General features: G+C 47.0%; 1 protein-coding gene and 1 non-coding gene across 5 annotated transcripts in view; both read right to left on the reverse strand.

Moving 5' to 3' along the window:
* The window catches only part of Plekhm1 (pleckstrin homology and RUN domain containing M1), a 46,653-nt gene extending 40,454 nt beyond the window's left edge, over positions 1-6,199 (reverse strand). For all 4 annotated transcript variants that reach the window (XR_004945652.1, XM_036196333.1, XM_036196332.1 and 1 more), the window contains exon 1: positions 6,093-6,199. The gene's annotated coding sequence lies outside the window, so the exon portion shown is untranslated. The remainder of the gene's footprint in view (positions 1-6,092) is intronic.
* Positions 6,200-12,297: 6,098 nt separating this feature from the next.
* LOC118590492 lies at positions 12,298-12,400 on the reverse strand. The gene has a single exon (XR_004945788.1). It is a non-coding gene; the product is annotated as a U6 spliceosomal RNA (small nuclear RNA).
* Positions 12,401-24,458: the final 12,058 nt, after the last annotated feature.

Here is a 24,458-nt window from a genome sequence, read left to right on the forward strand (position 1 = left end):
CTGGGCTCTGGGATTAAAGGTGTGCACCACTGCACCCAGTTCTCAGCTCAGATCCGAGACACCTTGCAGTGTTTACTGTACAAAATTTTCTGCCTTTATAGAAACATAATGGTTTAATTACAAAAACAAAGGCTTTGAATATTTCTTCAGTATATAAGTATCAAATTAGTATAGCCTTAATTGGATTGATAAACAAATACAGCCATCTTATCAGTATGCAAATTTGCCTTTGTCTTCAATAAACAGTACAATTGTGTGTATACCAAAGAACTTTTAAATAGATTTATTTATGGTTTATTGTTATTAAATGTTTGATTTGTCCTCCTTATACACCTGCCTATTGGGTCATGTAAAAATTCTCAGACAGAAGAGGTTGTGAATGTGAGAAATTCAGAAGGCCTGCCCGGGCATGAAGGAGGGGCTTTCACTGAAGATGTAAGAACTGGTGGGGACCAGGTGCTGGGCCTCACAATTCACAATTCAAGGCTGGTCTTGTACTCAACTCCTGATCCAGTCCAGGGTTTTAAGCACACCTGCCACAGCTTCAGGAGACAGCACTCTCTCCACACTTCTGCACTGGGCTGCAAATCTTTAGCTTGGGTGTCACAGATATATGTCTAAATGATCAACACGGGTTCTGACATCATGACATCATAATTTGCTACTAGCTAGGCAGGACCAAGAGAGCATAGCATTTTATCTCTCACGTGCAATGTACTGAACATGATGCGTTTGGGTATAAATGGTTTCTGTCATTCTGGTGGATGTAGCCACAAATCTATAAGCAAAGAATGCCACTGCCCACAATGTATGTATCTATAATGTATGTATCCACAGTTGAAGATTCCAAGGGCCAGGTGCCTTCTTCCCTTGGCCCAAGCATAAGCACTCAGGCTAGGCAGGCACATTCACATGCAAACAAGTCTCTATGGAACACTACAGAGTGAATGTTTATGCTGTCTCACTTAATTATGGCACAAAGAAGTTAGCACAAGCAAGGGACATTACACAGACTGCCTTGTTTACGAATGACATTTCATTATTTCTACCTGATAGAGGAAGGAGGACGAGGAAGCTGAAACAGGTCTAGGAACAAATTTACACAGCAGTGGCTTGGCTCCACTCCTCAGAGGACTGCCAACCCCCGCTCAGAGGAAACCCCAGACTCCTAAGTAAATGCCATCCTCTGAGCTTCAGCTGGGCTAGGGAGAGTGCCCTTCAGCTGCAGTCCCAAGAAACATTAACGCCAGACTGGCAGGAAAGGCTTAAAGACAGAAGTGGAGCCTGAGGCCCAAGAAGAAGAGCAACATGGTGGTCCTCCATGATGGGGCCAATCTCTGCCTTCCCTAGACGGCAGTAATAAAAAGGGCACAGGAGCCAGGGCCCAAGGACCTCTTCAGACAGGCCTTGTCAGGGACTAGGTGTGAGAAGCACGACCCTCATGGAGACAGACAGCCAGGAAGAGCTCTGGCTCCGAGTACAAAGGCTCTGACTAAAAACTCTGGATTTGTCCTTGTACATTCTACTCCACCTCCCCAGGGATTCTCAAGGCTTCAGGAGGCCAGTTCCATACTCTGGTTTCCAGGATGGTAGAAAAGGAGGTGTTTGCTGTGGACAACAAGCCACTCCTCACAATATGCCCAGAAGGCAAGATCTAGCTGCTGAGGCTCCAAGCCCTGGCTTCCAGGGCCCAAGCCTTTCTCAGTCTCAGGCCAGCTGTTCTAGACACAGCCCTCCTATGTCATAGCAAACTCCATTTGCTCTTCTCTCAGCCGTGGGGAAGAGGACCCTAGGGCTTAGACCTCAACAATGTAAATAACAGCCTATGTCAATTACAGCTCCAGAACTAATTAGCTGAAAGTAATAGGGTACTCATGGTGGGGGCACTATTAATAAGGACTGTGGCCCAGTAATAGCTTTTAAAAACAAACAAACAAAAGCCACCCCAGGCCATGTAATCTGGAAGCAGAGGTGGAAGAATCAGGATTTCAGTATCATCATGACTTAGTAGAAGCAGGTAAGAAGAAACAGAAATCTCAGGTCTCCTTAGTCCTTTTTGCAGCTCAAGCTGTCTCGGGTCAAAAGAACTCAAAAGCTCTTTTTACCAAATAAGAACTAAAGGCAGTAAGACAGACAGTGTCTTACTACAGCCCCAACCAGCCGAGCCCAGGTCTTTTCCACGATGCCCATGTTTCAGAACTGGCCTTTCTTAAATGATCAACATGGGAAGGATTTGTCCCAGTTCTAGCTAGGATAGTCCTCTTACTTCATGTACACTTTGAGGAAGAAAGGAGAAAAATGGCCTAGGTGAGACTTGAAAGAATGGATAACACAGCTCTACTGCTCTCAAAACACTGTATCAGTAAACAGCAAGGGCTTCTCTTTAGACACCTCAGCTACTCCAACAACCCTCTTTCTACTGCCTGGATCATATACCTGACATTCTGAACAGACCTGTGCTTGTGCCATCCAGCGGCTGGACCAGTTGATGAGTCATAGTATTTCAGTTGGAAAAGAATGACCAAGTTATCTTCTGATTCAGAAAGGCAGCTGACCGCTCAGGCATGTGAATGCTGAGTAAACAGCATGTTCTTCCTTCTGAGGAAGGCCCAGTCTCTAGACAAGTCCCCTAAGGGGTAGGATGGGGTAAAGAGAACAAGCCTTTGAAGCAACAGCTTCCAGTTAAATACTGCTGGAGGGTGAGAGACCAAACCCAGCACTAGTGTGGGTGAGGGCACCTGTCCCTGCTGGACACATTTTCCTTCCAACTTGCCTTTCATCCACCACCACCCATCTCTCCCATATTCCTGTTCCATACAGTATAGGATTCTTCCCTCTTTTTCTTCTTAAGACAGGTCCTCACTGTGTAGCTCAGGCTGGCTCCAACGTAAAGCAATCTCCCTGCTTTCTCCTTCCTCAATGCCGAGATTACAAGGCCTGGCCAACTATTCCTGGCTTTTATATTTTTCAAGGCTTTGTACTTCAGCAAGTGCTCTACTACTGAGCTATATCTCCAGAACTTAATTTTTTATTTTTGAGAAAAGGTCTTGCTATGAAGCATAAGCTGACCCTGCACTCAATACGTAGCCCAGGAAGGTCTTAAACTCATTGGGAAAGCTTTTGAACTCTCCATTCCCAGCCTCCTGAGTACTTAGGGTTACAGGTAGATATCACTGTACCTAGCTTTGCTATAGGATCCTAATGGCGTATATATTCTGAAAGAGTGAAAACAAGAACTTTGAGCAACTCATTCATCACTGTGTTTCCTTCTTCTTCTTTTTTTTTTTTTATTAAAAAAAAGTTTATTTATTTTATTGGTGTTTTGCCTATATGTATGTCTGTGTGAGGGTCCTGGATCCTGGAGTTACAGTTGTGAGCTGCTCTGCGGGAGCTGGGAATTGAACCTGGGTCCTCTGGAAGAGATGTCAGTGCTTAGCCACTGAGCCATCTCTCCAGCCCCGTTATCATCAGTGTTTCTAGGACCTAGGAGTATGCACACAGTGATACTCAAAAAATCAAAAAGGAAAAAAAAGCAAACAACAACAAATCCACCTCTTGAATGACTTAATAAATAAAGGTGAGGCATATAGAACAGGTGCATCTATTTGACAGACTGTGGGAAGTTGAGGCATACCGCTTTGACGTGGTAGGGCTACTGGGGAATTTCTGCCAGTATGCTACACTGTCAATAAGTCAGAAGCCGTTCTGAGGGTTGCATCATCATGAGAGGATATTAAAGACAGAATTGCATTCAGCCTTCAAAGAAAGAGACCACTGTGGCAACGATAGTCTCTCAGGTTCCTTACAATTGCTAACAGGGCTGGAAGTGTATCTCAGTGGTACAACACTTGCCTAACATGTACAAGATCCTGGATTCAATCTCCAGTACTGAGGGTGGGGGCTGGGGGAGGGGAACGGGCTGTCATCATAGACAGCTGACCCTCCTGAAGCAAGCCCATCAGAACTTGGAGGAAATATATACCAGAAAGTCCCCAGGGGGCCTATCAATGCTGAGCATAGGACCTTAAAGACACCCATCTGCCTCAACTACTGATAGGTAATTCACCTCTACTTGTTCCTACAAACTCCAGTGGCTAAGACTAAATGATCCAGGACCCACGAAAAGAGAAGTGATCTCACAGCCCCCTACCCACTTGTCCTTCAGCCTACCCAGGACTCACTCGTCTATACTCTTCATGACTCACAACAGCTTCTGAAGACCATCATGTCCCTGGGTTCAGTAATGGGAAAGGTCTGCATTCAGCTGCGCAGAAAGGAACACTTCGAGGATTCTTCCTCACAAGTACGAGGACACATGGACAGGGCTCTGTGATCACAACCAACTCCACAGTGCTCCCTGAGGCTCTCTCCTCCCACAACACCTGCCAAACAGAAGGGCTGGTTTCCATTGCTCCAGGATGAATGAGCTGGGTGAGTGGCCATCTCTCACCTTCCAGGTATTTGAATGACACTTAACCATTACAACAACAGGCACAGATGATTTAATATGAATGCCAGAAAAGTCATCTGTGGAGACATATCCAGGAGACCAGACAGCAGAAAAAACCTTACTTGAGAATTGAGGGAGTAAGCTCTATACTCATTTACCAACTGAATCCCTACAGATACCAGTTCAGCCGCTTAGTCTGCTGGGCTCTAGCAAGGAGCAGACAGGGCTGCTGAAGAATAGCAGGCGTGACAGGAAGGGAGCCGTGGCCAAGTTCTCAAAGTCAAAGAGAGCTGGATCAAGGAGGGGATGGACAAAGGCCCACTCGAGCTAGTTAACAGAAACTCCTGGAAGCCAGACATGGTGGCTCATGCCTATAATCCCAGCACTTGGGAAGTGGAGGCAGGGAGCACCAGGAGTCCAAGGCTAGCCTTGGCTATTTACAGTGACCTTGTCTCAAAACAAACAATAACAAAAACAAAAAACCAAACCGAACACCCATACCTAACCCCGACTGCACAAAACCAAAGGAACAAAAACCAAACTACATCCAGGAGTAGTGGCCCACACCTTTAATCCCAACACTTTTAATCCCAACAAAGCAGAGGCAGGTGGATTTCTGTGAGTTTGAGGCCAGCCTGATCTAAATATATAGTTGAGTTCCAGGGCAGCTAAGGCTAAACAGAGAGACACTGTCTCAAAAAAACCAAACTAACAGCGATGAATGGGTGTATGTGTGTGTGTGTTAATATGTTCAAAGTACACTACATGTATACATGAAATTCTCAACGAATTAATAAGTATATATTAAGTCTAAAGCAACAAAAGGACCGGGGAAAGACGGTAGGAACTGAGGCAGCAGAGTTGGGGACAGTTGAGAAACGATTTAGGCAGCATACTGTCGTCGGGATGCCAGAGAGAAATTACCTCTATGATCAGCTAGGAAATTAGGGTGAGAGTCGGTAAGGACCAGACATAAGGACTTGAGACAACGCAGTCACCAAGAAGAAAGGGGCAAGTTCAACAGGAGCCCACTTCAGTAGTGGGTCAACAGGAAAGTAGGGTGTTTGGGATGAGCGAGCAGACCTTGCGGGGCTGAGCCGGGGTATGCGAGGCTGCGGTAAGAAATGTGAGCCAGGCCGAGCGGTGGTGGCGCACGCCTTTAATCCCAGCACTCGGGAGGCAGAGCCAGGCCGATCACTGTGAGTTCGAGGCCAGCCTGGATCTACAGAGCGAGATCCAGAACAGGCGCAAAGCTACACAGAGAAACCCTGTCTCGAAAACCCCCCCAAAAAGAAAAGAAATGTGAGCCAGAATGGAGGGAGGTCGAGGGAAGAGAAGAGTTGAGGGATGAGCGTGACGTTGAGGTAAGAGGGGACGAAGGGATGTGACTCGGATCGGATTGCAACCGGGCTAAAGAGTAGTCACGAGTGAGGAGGCTACACTTAACGCAAGACCGGTGGTAAGGGGACCCGGCGCGGACGGAGGGGAGAGAGCGGAGGGGTGGCCGCTGGCTGAGGTGGGAGCGGGCCCGGACTGCGAAGGGCCGAGGTTCCCTCCCCAAGTCTCAGGGCACCCAGAGGCCGCGAGCGGCCGCCAGGCTGCAGGCGCACCGCCCCTCGCTTCCCTTCACGCCCAGACTCACCCGTAGGGAACAGGAGCAGGTGGCTGCGCTCCGGGCGAGGCGACCCCACGGCTTGCAGCAGAGGCTGCGGCTCTGGAGGCACTGACAACAGGAAGCGGCGCGCGGCGTCTGACGCCATCGCGTCGGCTCGCCGCTCCGGCCCCGCCTCCGGCCCCGCCTCCGGCCCGCGAAGCCAATCGCGAGGCCTGGAGAAGCCGAGGGGCGGGACCGATAGCTTTTCCCTGCCCAGGCTTGCGGGGGGCGGGGGAGGGGGTCTCGGTGCTGGGGAGCGGTCCTGCGGTTCAGGACCCCCGGGTTCTGCGTGGCGCGGAGAGGCTGGGCCGCTCGGAGCGTCCGGGCCGTCTGCCTCCAGCAGACCTGCCTCAGACCTGACCGTCTACCTCGTCCGTGCGACTTTAGGGCTGTCGTTTCGTCTCCTTAAGCTAAAGATGCGCATCACTAACCCCGGTGCCTCCCCAAGGGCATTGGTACTAGAGGAGGCAGATCCTGGACCCAAGTGGGACCCTACGGTCTGGTTTTCTGGAGACAGAAAACAGTTGTTTTGACTTGTCTTATACCACGCGATCTCCCTGAGCGCTCCCTTGGACGTGTTAATTTGCTTGCTGCGGTCAGCCCCTCGAGGCGTGAAGCCCGGCATCTTCTCACCGTTTAATTGCTTTTGTTCCGTTACAGAAAGTGACACCTGTCTTTCCGAATGGACTCCGAAGAAAACTGTCTAAAGTAGCCAGCGGCTACTAAAGGGCAGGGCAGGCGGTGTAGGTACTGTACCCTTGCAGACTTTGCCCAGAAGGGAACCTAGGACCTAAGTGCAGGCCAAAGAGGTGGGGGCTGTTAAAGAGAATCCTTAAGAGTGCATAGTAAATATGCTTCCGTTTCTGTGAGTTCATATGCGCTTTGCTCATGCTGATTTAGATGGCCTGGTTTTCTTCGTGTTCTCCTCTCCCGTGGTTTTTATGCTCCTTTCTGTGTCTTCCTTGGTGTTCCCTGAGCTCCAAGGGGAGGGATTTGATGGAGCCGTCCCATTTAGTGTTGAGTGTTCCAAGGCCTCTCACTCTCTGCGTAATGTCTGGCCGTGGGTCTCTATTTTTGTGCTCATCTGGTGCAAGAGGAAGTTTCTCTGATGATGTCTGAACAAGACACTGATGTGTGAGTATAGGAGAGTATCATTAGGAGTCATTTTATCACTACATTTTTTTAAAGACCAGTATTATTTGGTTTTACTCTAAGTCTCTGGGCTATCTAGTCTCTGGTCACCCCAAGCATGTCGGGTATGGATTCCATCTCCTGAAGTCAAAGTCCAATCAGTTTTTGGTTGGTCGCCCCCATAAGCTTTGTATCTTGCAGGCAGGACATCACTGTAGATCAAAGGGGTTGTGGCTGGCTCGGTGTTTGGTTTCACATTTGGTAATGTGCAAAGTGCCTTCCTGTTTGAAAGGTGCTAGAACATAGGCTCTGTGTAGGCACCAGATCGACAGCTCCAGGTTCAATGGGTTATGCAGGCGTTGTCTTCAGCAATGGGACCTGCTGTCTGTCTGGAGAGCAACATGTAGTCTTGGCAACATCCTGGGTTGTTTGAGGATTCCCATGGGGTCCTTTTGGCCAACAATTCAATTAGATGTCACCCACTCCCTGCACTGGAAGTTTCATTTGGTGACAAGAGATGGCCAGGTGGGGCTCTGTCTCCAGCATTATTTGGAGAGTCACTTAGGTTGCCTTCATATGTGTATCTATTTTAGGAAGTTTCTCCTGTATTAGGTTTCCATACTACCCCTCAAATGCTTCTTAATCTTAGCTATCTCTCCCCCATCCCCTTCCCACTTGATTCTTCCATTCCATCCCTCCATCCATCCATAACACTTTCCTAACAAGATCTGTCTTGGTCCCTTACTCTATACCTACCCTCTGTGGCTTTCTGAATTGTAGATTGGTTATCATTGACTTAACAGCTGATATCCACATATAACTGAACACATACCATATTTGTCTTTCTGGATCTGGAATACCTCACTCGGGATGATTTTTTTCTAGCTCTAACTATTTGCCTATAAATTTCATTTTGCCTTTTTTAAGTGGCTGAGTAATGCTCCATTGTGTAAATGTACCACATTATCTTTATCCATTCTTCTCCCGAGGGACATCTAGGTGGTTTCCAGTTTCTGGCTCTTTCGAATGGAGCAGCAATGAACATGCTTGAGCAGGTGTCTCTGTGGCAGGATAAAGCGTTCTTTGGATATATGCTCAAGAGTGGGATAGCTGGATTTTAAGGTAGATTCCCATCTTCCTGAGGAACTGTGGGTGTGGGTCTTCACCAGGTCCTCTATGGTTATAGTATGGCCTCCAGTTTGTTTGTATGGGATTTCTGAGTGTGCAAATGAGTGGGTTTCTGATTCTTGTGCCTTTTCTTGGATTCTTTTCCTTCTGTTCATCTCACTTTGATGTGGTAGTTTTTGTTTTTTAAGGAAGCCTGGGACATTTAAAAAATTTTATTTATTATGTATGCAGTGTTCTGCCTGCATGCCAGAAGAGGGCGCCAGATCTCATCATAGATGGTTGTGAGTCACCATGTGGGTGCTGAAATTGAACTCAGGACCTCTGGAAGAGCAGTCAGTGCTCTTCACTTTTGAGCCATCTCTCCAGCTAGTTTTTGTTTTATCTTATTATATTTTATTTTGTTATGTTTAAAAGATGAATGAGAGGCTGGAGAGATGGCTCTGCAGTTAAGAGCACTGACTACTTTTCCAGAAGACCCAGGTTCAATTCCCAGCAACCACATGATAGCTCACAACTGTCTGTAATTCCAGTTGCAGGAGATCGTCATATAGACATACATGCAGGCAAAACACCAATGCACATAAAATAAAAATAAATTTAAAAAATGAATGAAAACCTAGCCACTGGGGTTAAGGTTAACTAACAACTGAACTGTCATTTATACCAGCTGGGAAAAGGAAAATCAGTTTTCTCCAATGGAGTGACACTGGGTATGTCTACCACTGCAGGGCAGGCCTCATGGTCAGGAGGAGATGATCAATATATAATGGACTCCACAGTTTTTGGTTGCTTTTATTTGGTTACAGTTTTTTTTTCTTTTTGGGAGTTGTTTTATTTTATTGGTATTGTTATAGTATTAGGTGTTTGTTTGTTTGTTTTTTTTGAGAAACAACTTGAAGTTGGGAGGGGGAGAGGCTCTGGAATGACTTGGGGAAGGGGAAGAATATGATAAAATATATTTAAATGTAAAATTTATTTTTAAATAATTAAAAACATAATAAAAAAAGAGTACCCAGAGTAGCTGGATAATAAGCCTCTCCCTACCCCAATTTACTTATTTTGTGTGTGGAGGACTGTAGATGATTTTGTATAGTTTTCTCTCTCTTCCCACCTTATGTAGGGATGGAACTTAGGCCAGGCTTGCCCAGCAAATGCTTTTACTCTCAGCCATCCCCAACCCCAAGCTCTACCGGCCTGAGCTTTGGTCCAACTCACCTGGACTTTAGCCTCTAAAGGCCAAGGACACAAAGTGTGCTTCCAGAGTGCCCTCCTCCTATTTGGGGATTACCAGGTCAATAGTTCTCTCAGTAGAAGTGAACCCTCCTCCACAGCTGCAGATGGATTGGGTCTGAGTGTTTGGCAGCACAGTTAACGGCTCAGAAGGAGTATTACAAATTAAAGACACAGAAACTATTCTTTTGACCTGGGCAGTGGTATGGCATGCTTTTAATCCCAGCACTCAGGAGGCAGAGGCAGGCGGATCTCTGTGAGTTCAAGGCCAGCCTGGGCTACCAAGTGAGTTCCAGGAAAAAGGCACAAAGCTACACAGAGAAACCCTGTCTCCAAAACAAAAACAAAACAAACAAACAAAAAGCATGATGCTTGATCTCACCTGATACATACTCTGCTGATCTAGCCTTACTTCCCAACCCCTACATTACTTAGAAGTAGATTTTTTTTAGTCTCTCCCTCACTTTAAAAATCCACTACCAAGGGCCTGGAGGCCAGGGGCCATCAGTTTTTATAACAAGCTCTAAAATAATCCGCATACCTTATAATCAAGACACCTTATGACACTCTCACCATCCCGTCCCTCTATCAGCCTAACCCTGAATTAGCTCGACATTGAATGACCCTTTGTAGGGACTAGGGAGTAACTGTCATGAGTTATGGCCCTAGGGTGCCCTTTCTACCGGTGTGGCCTGAGCCTGGTATGGGTGGCGCCCTTCAGGCTCATCCTAGCCCCCTTCAGTGGTTTCCCTTTAAAATGTCTCCCAGGAAGGCAGCAGTTGCAGCAGAACATCTGGGAGGTACGAGCCTTGCTTTTGCCCAATAGGTGCCCCAAGGAGCCTTGAAAGGAGTGTTACCATGTTGATAGGCAAGCTCATACCTGGAGTTCTTCTTAACCAAGTGGGTCGCTGAGTACATTTGTGCCTTTAGACGGCCTTCTTGGGGCATTTCAGGTGATGAGAGAATAATTTTGGGGGCTCCCAAGAGAGATGAGACCCTGTCTCACTGTGTAGCCCAAACTATTCTTGAATCCACTATGCAGCCCAGACTGGTCTCTAACTCCCGATCTTCTTCCTCAGTCTTCTGAATGCTGCGTTTGGGAGGTGGAATGGAGGTGGAAATGTCATTAGCCTGTTTTCTTCTTTAGCCCTTCCTTCTGGAATTCCCCGTGGGAGGCAATAGATTCAGAGTTTGGTGTCAGACACTTCTGGACACAGACCTCAGCTCTAAAGGGCATAGTCTCTTTATAGTTTATGGAGGAATTATTTAACATGATAACCTTCAATAAGCTGGTCTGTGTTTCATGAGTCACATGGGGAAGCTGAAGGAACAGACTGAACTGTACTCAGGAATATTCCTAAGTCATTTGTGAGGCAGGGCTTGGTACTAAGCCCTGGGGGGAAGGGAAGAGACTTGAAGAGGAAGGAGATACGGTTCTTGCCCTGTCAGAGTTTCTGAACCCATAGAGAACTCAGGTCCAGAAGGCACTTCCTGTCACTATGGTGAACACTGGAGGAATGAGCCCAGGTTATGCAGTTTCCAAACCAGGGCTCTTCACACAGGTTCCCGGTTTCCAGCACTTCCCAGCATCCAGTCTCACTGTGGCTGGATTGTCTTTTCCTGTCCCCTGGCTTTGGGCTTCACCCAGTGGCTTGCTTTGGCCTATGCCAGGAAGAACAAAGTGAGCATGTGCAGAGGCTTCCTGACATTGTATTGGTCTCTGCTGTTACAGAAGAGCCTCTCTTGGGTACCTGCTGCCTCTCCAGCCTGGATGGTGGAGTCAACAAGGATGGAACTGGGCTGCAGGGAGTTGGAAACCAGCCAGCATTGTGGCGTCACTAACATAGCCAGCTAAAGACCAACAAAGATTCTTGTTCTAATCCCTACATTTCAGAATGGTTTGTTCCACCGCGTTATTGTGGCAATGGCTAACCTGTTCCTTTTATTAGGTTCTAAGTTCATGCCGAAAGAAAGAACCAGCACACAGTTGCTTAAGAAAGAAGCTTATTGAGTTCTCATGGAATAATGTGGTTAAGTCCAGGGCAGGGAACCAGATGGTTCTGTGGATAAAGGCACTTGCTGCTGCTGCGAGCCCAAGCCTGAGTTTGATATACAGAATCCACATAAAGGTTGGAGGATAGAATCCACACCACAGAGCTGTGTTCAGACCTCTGTATATACACTGCTCCCCCTCTGCCATAGTCTTATCCCACATATACAGTAATAAAAAGGAGTCTAGATACAGCTCATTTGGCAGTGATTGTCCAGCTCATGAACCCCTGGGTTCCATCCTAGCACTGAGGCATGAGTCCTGTAATCCCAGCACTCAGGAGGTTGAAACAGTAGGGTCATAATATCAAAGTCTTTCTTACATAGTAGCAGGGCAGCAGCCTGAGCTACATGAGACCCTCATAAACAAACAAACAAACAAACAAACAAACAAAAACAATTATTTTAGAGCTAATACCCATCATTACAGGGCTGAGGCAGGAGGATCAAAGTGAGTTCAAGGCTAGCCTGAGCTACAGTGTCGAGACCCTATCTCAATCCCTTATCCCAACAACAACAAAAATGCCAGAGCAAATTTGGTAGTCCATGTTTGAGGCTCCTGGCTTTCTTTTTTCAGAGCTAAATTATATATGTATTATACACACACACACACACACACACACACACACATACACACACACACACACACACACACACACATATAGGATGCTGCACATATGTGGGTGTCATCCTTAAACAGGGCCAAGTTAATCTCTGTATCACTCCAACTTTACTATATGTACTGTCAAAGGGAGCCCTTGAAATGAAATTTGGCCATGTGTGGTGGAAGGGAACATGCCACCATGTGCATGTGGAGGTCAAAGGACATTTGTAGGAATTTTTTCTTCTACCATGTAGATTCCTGGGACTGAACTCAGGGCTGAGCCTTGATGCACGGAGCCCTCTGGCTAGCTCCCAGGATCTGCTTTATTGCTGCATCTTCCTCGGGATGGATACTGCCTTCCTCTGAAGCTTCCATGGCATCCACACATCTAAATCTTAATTTCTTTCAGCCGCAGATGCCCAAACTCTTCACATTGTGCACCAAACTCTCCTTCAATGGCACCATTTAACAGAAAGCCTCTACTTTATCCTCTTTCCACTTCTGCTGTGGGCTTCAAGTCCCATGCCCACCCCCAGGGGTTGAGGACTAGGGTGTGTTCCCATCTCTCCTATCCACCAGGTCTCAAGATGGCAGATCTTCGTCCCACCAAGACATTAGGAGCTTGAGCTTGTGGGGCCTGGTAAGAGGTCTGAGCTACAAGTTGGGTGTCCATCTGGGCAATGTTATCTGTGTTGGGAAGCCCAAAGGTGAGAACCCAGCCTCCCTGTCAGACTTAACTAGAGACCAGTCTTCCTTACACTGCTCTGTCTTGCCCCTCACCAACTCTTCTCCCTGGTGACTTCCAGTTTGGAAGAAGCCAGAGAATTTTTGCTACCTGCCTACCCTGTGGTACCTTGGTTGTTTAAGTGAGTGTGCAAGGCTTGATAAAACACACCTCTCTGTCTTGGAAATTGATTTAGGAGGGGAGTTATGAGGATGGGAAGGAGAGGTGTCAAGGACCCACCGCTTAAATTTTTTTTAAATTTTTTTTAAATTTGATTTTTAAAAAAAGATTTATTTATTTATTATGTATACAGCATGTATGACTGCAGGCCAGAAGAGGGCACCAGATCTCATTACAGATGGTTGTGAGCCACCATATGGTTGCTGGGAATTGAACACAGGACCTCTGGAAGAGCAGTCAGTTATCTTAACATCTGAGCCATCTCTCCAGCCCCACCCCAACCCCCCCCCCCCAACCCCGCTTAAATTAGTAGCCCAGCGGTGTTCAAGGATAGAGCCATTGGCTCCTACCGTCTTGGTGGGATGAAGATCTGTCACCTTGAGACTTGGAGGGTAGGAGAGAGGAACACACCCATGCAAAACAGGAAAAGGGTGGTGCAGGAGGGGGAGTTCTTGCCTAGCATCCTAACATGCATGAGGTCCTGTGATGTAGAATATTATTCTAAGGTGTGTTACTTTTGTTCATGTTGCATTTGTTTAACTCTGTGAGGCTGTGTTACTGTGCCTGTCTAAAACACCTGATGGTCTAATAAAGAACTGTCCAATGAGAAGGCAGAAGGAGAGATAGGCGGGGTTGGCAGACGAGAGAATATATAGAAGGAGAAATCTGGGAGGACAGAAGAAGTAGCCAGAAGAGGAGAAGGACTTCAGGGATCAACCACCCCGCTACACAGCAAACCTCAGAGTAAGATTTACAGAAGTAAGAGAATGGGAAATGCCCAGAGGCAAAAGGTAGATGGGATAAGTTAAGGAAAGCTGGCAAGAAACAAGCCAAGCTAAGGTTGGACATTTATAATTAAGAATAAGCCTTCCATGTGATTTATTTGGGAGTGGGGTGGCAAGCCCCCCAAAAAAGCCTAAGAGCCAAAAGAGCAAAAACAAACAATAACAGTCCGGCACAGACAGTGTTTGAAGAAGTGGTACTTCTTTATAGGCACTCTCCTCGGCAGTGGTTTAAAAAAGGGTCTGCTGATCATCTGCCTTCATTACAGACAGAATACACTAAGGGTCAGTTTCTGGCATTTCAGCAGTCATCACCTTACTGGGTCTCTGACAGTCCCCACCACATAACTCCTTGTGGACCTCCCTACTCTTCAAGAGCCTTGAACATCCATTCATCTACCCATGGCATGGTAGGCATCTGAGTGCCTTCAAGTACAGGTGGTGTTTTCCCATCACACCTGGATGTGGAGGTGTAGAGTGATCACTCCAATGGAAATCGCCACTTTATTATGTGCAGGTTTAGGAAACCCGGGAACCACACTTCATAACTCCCTGGCCAGAGGTGCTGCTAGTGATATGTGCTTGTATGAGATCCATGAGGGAGAAGAGATGGCTGCCATCTGACTCTTCCTCTGCCGTAGTGATGTGCAGCTCCAGAGGCCACCCGGACACCCCCACACCAGTCAGCAGCCTGGGGAACAGTGAGACCGACCTCAGCAGTGTTTTCAGATGACCGATGTTTCCAGATGACCGACTCCCTGACTACCTGGAAAGCAGCTGTGACAAAGGAAACTAAAAGCTAGAGGTACAGTCCCTCACCCGTTGTCACCAACCCCAGCACCTTCAACAGAAAGCACTAATGACTTGGACAAAATTCCTTTGGAGACACAACAGTAGAAGACAGACTTTTGGGGAAGTGGAAGAAGAACTCTGGTAGGGAGAGGAGATGGCATGGTGACGAGGAGGTGAATATGACCAAAGTGTGTTATACACATAACAAGGGGCTGGGGAGATGGTTCAGGAACCAAAGGACGTGTACTGCTTATACAGAGAGCCTGGGTTCAGTTCCCAGCACCCACGCCAGGTGACTCACGACCAGCTTTAACTCCAGCTCCAGGGGGATGCGATGCCCTCCTGTGGCCTCTGTGGACACCTGCACCCACATGCACAAACCCATATACAACCGGTACACACTGTTAACAATTAAAATAAAGCAGAAAGTCATAATGAAACCCATTCTTTCATACAATTAATTTACTATAATAAACAAGGACACACTAATGTTATATTCAAGAAATTAGTCTTTTGGAGTAAAATGTTAAGAAAGGCTTCTAGTCTCTTGTCTGAGGGACTGTGCTATATCAGGAGATGCATATTTGGTACCTGCCACCCAGTGGCTGGCACAGAGCTTCTAAGTCACTTAGAAATTTTCATTGCCACCAGAGTACCATTTGTTTGAATGAGGTGACTTTTGGTGGGCTTCTGGATTAAGGTTAGCCATCAGCAAGACCAAGCCACACTTCCATGCTTTCAATCTTCAGCTCTAGTCCATGTGCCCTGGGGAGAGGTGAGGAGGTGGAGATGAACAGTTGGGCCAGGTATGGTGGCACACACTAGAAATCCCCACCCTTGGAATGCTGAGGATGCGGGATTACAAATTCTGGGCCAGCCTGGGCTAATAAGAAGATGTCTCAAAAATCAATCAGGCTTTGATGAAGGGTCCCATAAAAGTCCCCAAACACGGGATCAGAACGGATCTGGGTCGATGAGCACATACACATGGAAGGAATGTTCTGCCCCCAGCTCCATACTCCATGGGAGCCTTCCCAGCTCCCTCACCTACGCACCTCTTCCCCTGGCTGTTCACAGCGCCCCTGAATTCTTTGTGTAGCAGATCAGCAGTAGTAAGGAACTGTTTTCCTGGGCTCTGCAAGTCATCCTAGCAGGTGATCAACCCTGAGGTGGCCGTCCAGCTGGTGGGATGCACTGGTGACATCCTGGACTGTGACTGCCATCTGAACAGGGCCTCTGGTAGAGCCGAGCCCTCAGGGGCAGTCGGGCACGAACTCCAGTGAGAGCCCAGTTCAGCTGACTCTAGGACATGCAGCTGGTGTCCCCAGAGAACTGGGAAGTTGCTGGTGTGGGCCCTCCCTCTCCAGTTGTGCCAGAAGTGCTGAGAACAGTGAAGTAGCAGAGAAAAGGGTGCTTAGCCTGCACCCAGGGAGTTTAAAATGGACCCACAAATTCCGTGACTCTTTTTCAAAAGATGGCGTCTGGCATCCCCTTCCCTTGGATGTGGAAAGTTCAGAATTGAGGACAGCTGACTCAGGCATATGCTTACAAGCAGGTGATGCTTCTAACTTCATGTGCAAAGGAGGGAGAATGCTTTCCCTGACCTTTTTGGGGGGTAGAAAATTATATTGGTTACTGAAAACCTGCTTTGAAAAAAAACGAGCAACACAGAGTCTAAGTGGCTTTGTGGGAAGTTGTTCCCTAGATACCACACGTCAGCTGCTCTGAGAAGACTTGCACAAGCTCATGAAACTTCCTGTTGTGAAGCTGGAGAGGGGCCCACAAGGACTGCCCCATCCCTGAGGATTTACTGGCAGTTAACAGTTCCTAGGGAGAGGGACTCTTGAGTCCTTGCCCTTCCTTCCCTGTGGCTTTAGAGGCAGTTAACAGTTCCTAGGGGGTGGGGCTCGTGAGGCCCCGCCCACCCCCTGTAGCTGTAGGCAGCAGAAGCTGGCGTGGAAGGCCAGAACTGAGTGGAGTAGCAGAAAAAGGTTGCTCTCTCTGTCAGCAGTGTGTCAACCTTCGGATGTGGGCTGGATTTGTTGACTGGCATTTAACTGTTCACGTGCTGAGGCAGGAGTGATGCTGTGTGCTTTCTAGTGCGAGGCCATACAAAGTTTCTCTTTTCTTTTTCCTCCACCTCTCTTGAACTACCATGTTTTAATAACATCCAGTCAAGTAGCATGCGGATGGGGGGAGACCAGCGTAGGCAGGAACTGAGGGGTCCTCACAAAAACCAGCACTGCTTGCCAGCCATGTGGGGGCTGAAACACCTTGCAGATGGATCCTGCGGCCTCACTGAAGCCTTTGGATAGCCATAGCCCTGGCCCAATCAAACAGTGTCATCAAAGACTCATAGCTGGGGCTGCTAAAGCTGCTTCTGAACTCTAACTAAACACATTGTAAGGAGTGGGTGCTTATCATTTTAAGTCAGTTTTGGGGGTGATGTGAACATCAGTCTGGAGATCCTCTGAGCTTGTGGAATGGCTGGGGACTTTGGCCCCTGGTTTTGCCTTCCCTTCTGTCACACAATCTCCACTGATTGTCCTGAGCACGAATTCCCTGTCTCCTGTCACACGAAGGGGACAATACTAAAACATGCTGAAATTATAAAATAAGGGGACAATTGGGGGATGAGGTACTTACAGAATGATAGTGGAGCATGTTCCATCCCTTCTCCTGCAACACTACCACCAGTGAGGTTCCCCTAGAGCCGGGTAGTGTCTAGCTTACAGCCCTGACCCAACTGCTCTGGTTCAACTGTCTTCACAGGCTCTAGGCATCCTCGCTTTGCTGTCTACCAACCATACATCTCTTCTGTGCTGCTCACGGATTGCCTCGTTTCTCCATCTCGTGAGAACTGTCTGATGTCTTTGCTAGGTCTCAGTGGCATCAGAAGTGTCATGCCATGTGTTCAGACACTCCTCCTCTCTCTGGCTCCAGCCAGGTTGCGTGCCTGGGTCAAGGATAGACAGCTTACCCATGAGCTGGCTGGCCAGGCACCCACTTCGCACTCACAAGCTCTGCTCCATTTGTCCCCTTGTGGGTTGAACCTCTCCTATTTCCCTTCACATTCCCACTGACCCTTTGTTGTTCCAACTTTGTAAGCTCCCATCCATATCCCAGTTTAAGATCTGTGTAGGAGACAAGCCAAGTGCCTGGGGTGAATCCCCCACTTAAAGAGATGTCAGTCAAGCTGCTTGGATTGGGAGAGCTCTGTGTAGTTTACTGTATATATAACTTGGATGTAAGACTCCATAATCTAGCCAGGAGGTAGTGGCTCACACTCCCAGCACTCAGGAGGCAGAGGCAGGCAGATCTCTCTAAGTTCAAGGCCAGCCTGATCTACAGAGCAAGTTCCAGAACAGCCAGGGCTACACAGAGAAACTCTACCTCAAAACAACAATAAAAGGCTCCCTAATCTAGAGCCTACCAAATTCAGAAAAGAAAAATACCAGCAAAAGCAGACAACTAAGTGTGAGGAAAAAGCAGGCCCAGAGACTCAGGCCCCATAAAGCCAGTACCCTAACCTCCTGCTCAGCTAATCTGAACCACAGATGACTGGCTGCCTGCCCATGGGCAGCAGCTTGTTTAGCACAATGCAGTCTGTCATTGGGATCCAGAGTGGGGTCTGTGTCCCCATCTCTACCACCTCCCACTAGTCTTGGCCCTTGGACGGCTGCAGCCCCAGCCCCACACAAGCCTTCCAGGTCCAGCCATCTCAAAGCAGTCCTTCCCAGGGGGCAGCTGGCCAGTGTCGGAAGCACATGGCTGGGGAAAGCCTCAAGTTCTTTTTAGAACCTAGTGGTCAGCCGTGTAAAATAAGGCCTTAAAGTCCAAGAACCTCCTGAGTCTAATGTAGGAAATGCACTGACCTTATTAGATGGCGCTTGAGACACCCAGAAGACGTACATAATAGCAGCTACCCCTCTTGAAAAAAAGAACACCCAAGTTAGGTTGGCACAGATATAGCACACACAGTGAGGGTGAGAGAGAGGTAGAAAGCAAAGACAAGAATTCAACTGGGTGCTGTTTACCCAACAGCTGGCCTCAGAGACACAGGAAAGCCTCCGAAGAAAAACCACAAAGCCGCCTGGGTGGGAGGATGATGAAGACCCTCTTCCGCTTCCAGAGGCAGAGCCCACCCATCTCCCCAGGCTGCATCATCTTCCCAGCAATGACTCAAGGTAGGAGCCACCAGAATGAGCCTTCCTACCCTCCCGGAGTGTGGAAACCGGTTTTGTCCTCAGAGAAACTTTTTTGGGGTGTCTTTCATAGTTGCCATGTATAACTGGGAAGTTCTAGAGGGCCCTATTTGGAGCACCACATGTTACCAGGGAAATTGCCACTCTCTCTTTTGAGTTCTTAGCCCTGCTAATGAAAGAATTTAAGAACAAACCGAGACAAATACTTGAGGACAATTTTATAAGCATTTAAAAGAAAAACCAACCCCAGGGCAGAAAGCTACAAATCTTGGCAGCTGCCTGGAGGAGGAGAATGAAAAAGAAGAGAGAGAACCATGATGTTTGTGTTAACACCAACACGGAGATCAGCCACATGGTGGACAAGTAGCACCTGGTGGGGAGGAGGGCTCCAGAAAAGAAAAAGAAAAAGAAAGAAAGAAAGAAAAAGTCCAAAGTCTCCTCAGGCCAGCAGCCTCCACCCCGAGTTCTGGACCTACTGGCCTGTGTTCTTGCCCTGAGTTCTGGGACTCCTAGTCCGTATACCCTTGTCCCGGGTAGGCTCTGACTTCTTCCCTGGGTCAGCACTGTCCCAAGTTGTGAGACTCCAAGTTTGTGTGACTTTGGCCTGGGTAGGCTCTGACCTCTGACCTTCTCCCTGGGTTGGTAGCATGCAGATGTCAGAAGTTTCTAGAAAATGCACTCCTGAGTTTTTCTATTCCATTTGGATTCAGGGAGGATAGCTAATGTGTGTTCAGGGGCTAGATATGTCTTTTACAGGTCTTTTTTTTTTTTTTTTTTTTGTTTTAGAAAGGGTCTCACACCTCAAGCTGGTCTGGACTTCATTGTGTAGCAGAATGGTATAAACTGCTCTTAAACTCAAGACAAGCCTTTGGCCTCTGCATTCCCAATGCTGGGACTACAAGGCATCAGCCACCATGCCCAGTCAGTTGAGCCCTTTAAACATCTTACGATTCGCTCATCAGAGGCAGTCTGCAGGGTGAAATTCTGGGAGTCTGTGAGCTGTGCTGTGGACTTGGGCATTGCAATTGGAGGATAAAGCAGCTAGGCAAACAGGAGTGGCCCCTCCCTCACCTCAGCAAGTCTGCATGGGAGAGTTGGTCTGAAGGAGAGCAAAATGCTCCTGCCCAGGGTGGCTTCTTCAAAGGGATAAGTTTGTTGAAAAGGATAAGTGGGGTAAATATCATGCTGGTGCCTTGGCTGTGCTCCAGGACAAGCCACATCCAAAGATCTCCCCAGATGCACTGTGGGGCCCTTAGAACAGACTTGGAAAGTTCCTAAGAGTTTTGTTTTGCTTTCTGCGAAGTCTTTTTCTGTAAGGTGGCCACTGTGGCTTTTAGGGATATGTACAGACCCTGCATGTGTCACTTGGCTCAGTATCTACAGGGCAAGGACTCCTCTGATAAGGATGGGGTTTTCCATAAGGATGCAGGAAGTGACCGGGTGATTTGTTTTAATGCACCAATAGTGGGTTTATTATGACACCACTACCCTTCCCTCCTTTGCTGGTCCCTTCCTTTCATGTCACATGTGTGTATATATTTATTGTATGTAATATATGCTTATATATAATAGATACACTTAAATCTAGATACCACATATGAGAGGAAACATGTCATCTGCCCTTTCCCCATTATATATATATATATATATATATATATATATATATATATATATATATATATATATAGTATTTATCTTTCTGAGTCTAGCTTATTTCTTTCCAGTGAAGTTTTAATTGTCTATGTTAAAAGCAGCAAAGGGGGTTCTACAATTCAAACCATGAAGGACTTACATGCTTAAAAAAAAGGTCCAAATGTTCTTGGCATCTTATTGAAGAACACAATAGAGGTGTGGGCAGATCGCAAAGTAGCAACAATCCTCTAGTCAAAGCAAATCACAGACACAAAGAAATCTGCTCTCAAGAGTTACCTGGACTGTGTGAGTGAAGGCAGGCAGGGCCTCAGGTTACTGCCTGGGGGTGGTCTCTAGTTCGATAGACAGTGTATAAGCTCTGTAACCTCTTTTCTATACATTCCTTCTCGGGATATGTACATGTACCATGCATGGGCACAAGAAGGCTAATAGGGGCTTTTCCCTAGAAGTTCACTTAAGAGACTGTTTGCCTTATTGCACACGGACACTGTCTTAGGGTTCTATTGCTGGGAAGAGACACCATGACCACAGCAACTCTTATAAAGGAAAACATTTAATTTGGGCTGGCTTACAGTGCTGGGGGTTTAGTCCATTGTTGTCATGACAGGAAGTAAGGTGGCATGCAGGCAGACATAGTGCTGGAGAAGTAGCTGAGAGTTCTACATGCAGATCCAAAGGCAGCAGGAAGAGAGTGACACTGGGCCTGGCTTGAGCATCTGAAACCTCAAAGCCCGCCCCCAGTGGCACAGTTCCTCCAAGAAGGCCACACCTACTCCAACAAGGCCACACCTCCTAATAGTGCCACTCCCTATGAGTCTATGGGGGCCATTTTCTTTCAAACCACCACACATGAAAATGAGTTCATTCCAGAGGGCCTCTCCATCCCTGTAACTGGATGTAACCGGTGTATGACTGAATAGAACCTATGGCTTGATGGTCATTAAGGGGAGGAGAAGTTTATTCAATTGTTCAGAGGAGGTGCACATGCAGCTGGATTCAGGCAGGAGTCTTGGCTGACTCACACACACAGTATGTGAGCATGAGGATCTTGGAATGCTGGGTGGATTAATAGACGTGTATGTGCACAGCTCACAAACCAAGTTAGGTTTTCAGGTCACTAACACTTTCCCTATGTCTGTCTGCTTCAGTTTTGCCCCCCCAACCTCTCTGCCCCCACATTGTTAAAATACCTTTTTCTGTATGCTTCCTGGTGCCTTGAAGACGCTGTTCATTCCATGGAGCCTTTTCTCCCCATTTTCCAGCTCTGAAAGACCATTTTCCTCTGTCTAGGATGATTTGTTTCTTTTCAAAAAATTTAAATTGGGAATCTAAAAACCTAGACTGCTGACTAAGCACGGCAACTTCCTTCCTTAACTCATCAATACTTTCCTTCATTTTTTAAATTAATGAATTTCCCAGAAAATAGATTGAAGTAGGATAGAAAGATGGGGAAAATGACGGGGATACAGGAAGGAAAAAGGGCCCTAGTTGAAGCCTGTTGCCAGTTGAGAAGCAAGGATTCCAGTACAATGAACTTGTGCTGTGGTTGTTGACAAAGAGATAATATTCCTTTTATATAAATTTTTTTTGAGGGGGGAATGGTGGCTGAAGAGATGGATCAGTGGTTAAGCAGGTTTATATCAAGGAGACAGTGAAGGGGGCTCCATTCTGTCACCCACAGAAGCCTGATTTCCCAGAGAACAACCCAAGTTCTGTTCCCAGCACCCATGTCAGGTGGCTTCCAGCCATTGTGGCCCTAGCTCCAAGGGCCTTGAGATGAGATGCCTCTAACCTCCATGGGCACCTGCATTAAGGTGCACAATACCTGCCCCCCCATAGATATAAATAATTAGAAATAGTATTTAAAATAAAGAGCTTTTAAAATTTGAAATAGCCTTGAGCTGGGTTTAAAGCCTGAGCATATATGACCTTGAGTAGCACTAAGCTTATTCTTTCCTCCCAGAGATTTCCTGGGAATTCCATCCAAACAAGGCTTACCTTTGTTTACAGCAAAGCTATCCTAGTGGTTCATTCCTGAGAACTAGACTTTTACCTTATCAATTGGAATCCTCTCAGATGCCCAGCTTCTCCTCAGGAACCCCTTGGGATCTGATTTCTGTCCCTTAGCCACCTTTAAAGACACTCCAAACCCCACCACAATGATGGTCTATATAGTATATGTGCTACTGTAATGACAATGAAGTTCTCTCTCTCTCTCTCTCTCTCTCTCTCTCTCTCTCTCTCTCTCCCCTCTCCTCTCCTCTCCTCTCCCCTCCCCTCCCCTCCCTTCCTCTCCTCTCCTCTCCTCTCTTCTCCTTTCTCTGCCACACACACCTATGCTCTTGAAAGTGCCTTTTGTCTGAGAACCTCTATTTTTCTTTTTTCTTTGTTTTTTTTTTTGAGACAGGGTTTCTCTGTGTAGCTTTGGAGCCTGTTCTGGAACTTGCTCTGTAGAGCAGGCTGGCCTTGAACTCACAGAGATCTGCCTGCCTCTGCATCCCAACCTCTTTTAACCCTTATGCTTAAGCCTATTAGTAAAATATCTTCTATAAGACCACAACTTTACTCCGGACTGGCTCACTCTGATATTCTTTTCTGCATTGAAGCCACAAATCCTTATTTACTGAATCAGGTTTCTAACAAATTGGGAGACACCTCAGGCTCCTGTGGGCGACAGAGAGGAGCTTTTTTTTCTGTTCCCTCGACATAGACTTTCTTTCTTTAAAAAAAAAAAAAAAAAGATTTACTTATTTATTATGTGTACAGTGAGTGTTCAACTTGCAGGCCAGAAGAGGGCACCAGATCTCATTGTAGATGGCTGTGAGCCACCATGTGGTTGCTGGGAATTGAACTCAGGACCTCTGGAAGAACAGGCAGTGCTCTTAACCTCATAGCCATCTCTCCAGCCCAACATAGACTTTCTTATAGTATTATAACTCAAAGTTTGTATGAAAGTTTGAGAGGAGGGTCTCTTCGGATCATTTTGCAAAGAACCCAGGTTATCATCTGCATCTTGCACATTAGGGAAAAAGTAGCATTCAGGGAATGCTAACAATGTTCTCAGTCTTGTTGTTAAAAGAATTTTAAAAAAGATCTCAGAAGGAAGCTGGAGGGTCATTTTACTGTAGGATGAAAGACAAAAACAGGCCAGGCAAACTGTAAAATCATGAACTGTCGGAGGGAGGCAAGTAAGAAGTGGAAATCTGTAAGCAGCTGTTGAATGGGAATCTTCAGAGAAAACTAGAAATCTCAGAGTGTTAGGGCTAGCATGCTTATGATTTTGGTCACCATCTAAGAAAGGCATAGAAAGGGGAAAAGAAAGATAAGGTTTTGAATTACAAACGAGAAAAGAGGGTGGGCTTAGCAATGAAAGTCTGGAGGGCTTTCTGGGGCATGTATGTATATTATTTCACTAGGGGGATAATTATTCCTCCCATTTCCTAGCAAGCCTCCAGGTAAACCAGCTTTCCTAAGGGGTGGTTTCCTGACCAGGCAATTGACAGGACCATTTTGAGGGGACAATAGTATGTAGTCTCTAATCCTAGAGACTGATTAGATTGCCATATCTAGGGCCTGAGGGAGAAGTAAGATTCTATTCTTTCAACCAAGAGGAAGTAGCTGTCCCTTAGAGGGTTCTAAGGAAGCCCTGTTCCTCCACCCTTTCATATGGTAAATTGGAGCTGGGACCTAAAGCTGATGATGAGAGAGGAATCTATCTTCACTGGCCTCCAAGCCTGCTAATGCCTATCTAGCCACTCAACATTCCCCGTCAAGAGCCAAGGCCAGAGCTGCCTAGATGGCGTAGAGGATAAGTGCCCTTGCCAACAAGCCTGATGACCCAAGTTCAGTCCCACATGGTGGAAGGAGGGAACTGAT

This window comes from Onychomys torridus, chromosome 8, assembly GCF_903995425.1.
Source record: "Onychomys torridus chromosome 8, mOncTor1.1, whole genome shotgun sequence".
NCBI classification, from domain to species: Eukaryota; Metazoa; Chordata; class Mammalia; order Rodentia; family Cricetidae; genus Onychomys; species Onychomys torridus.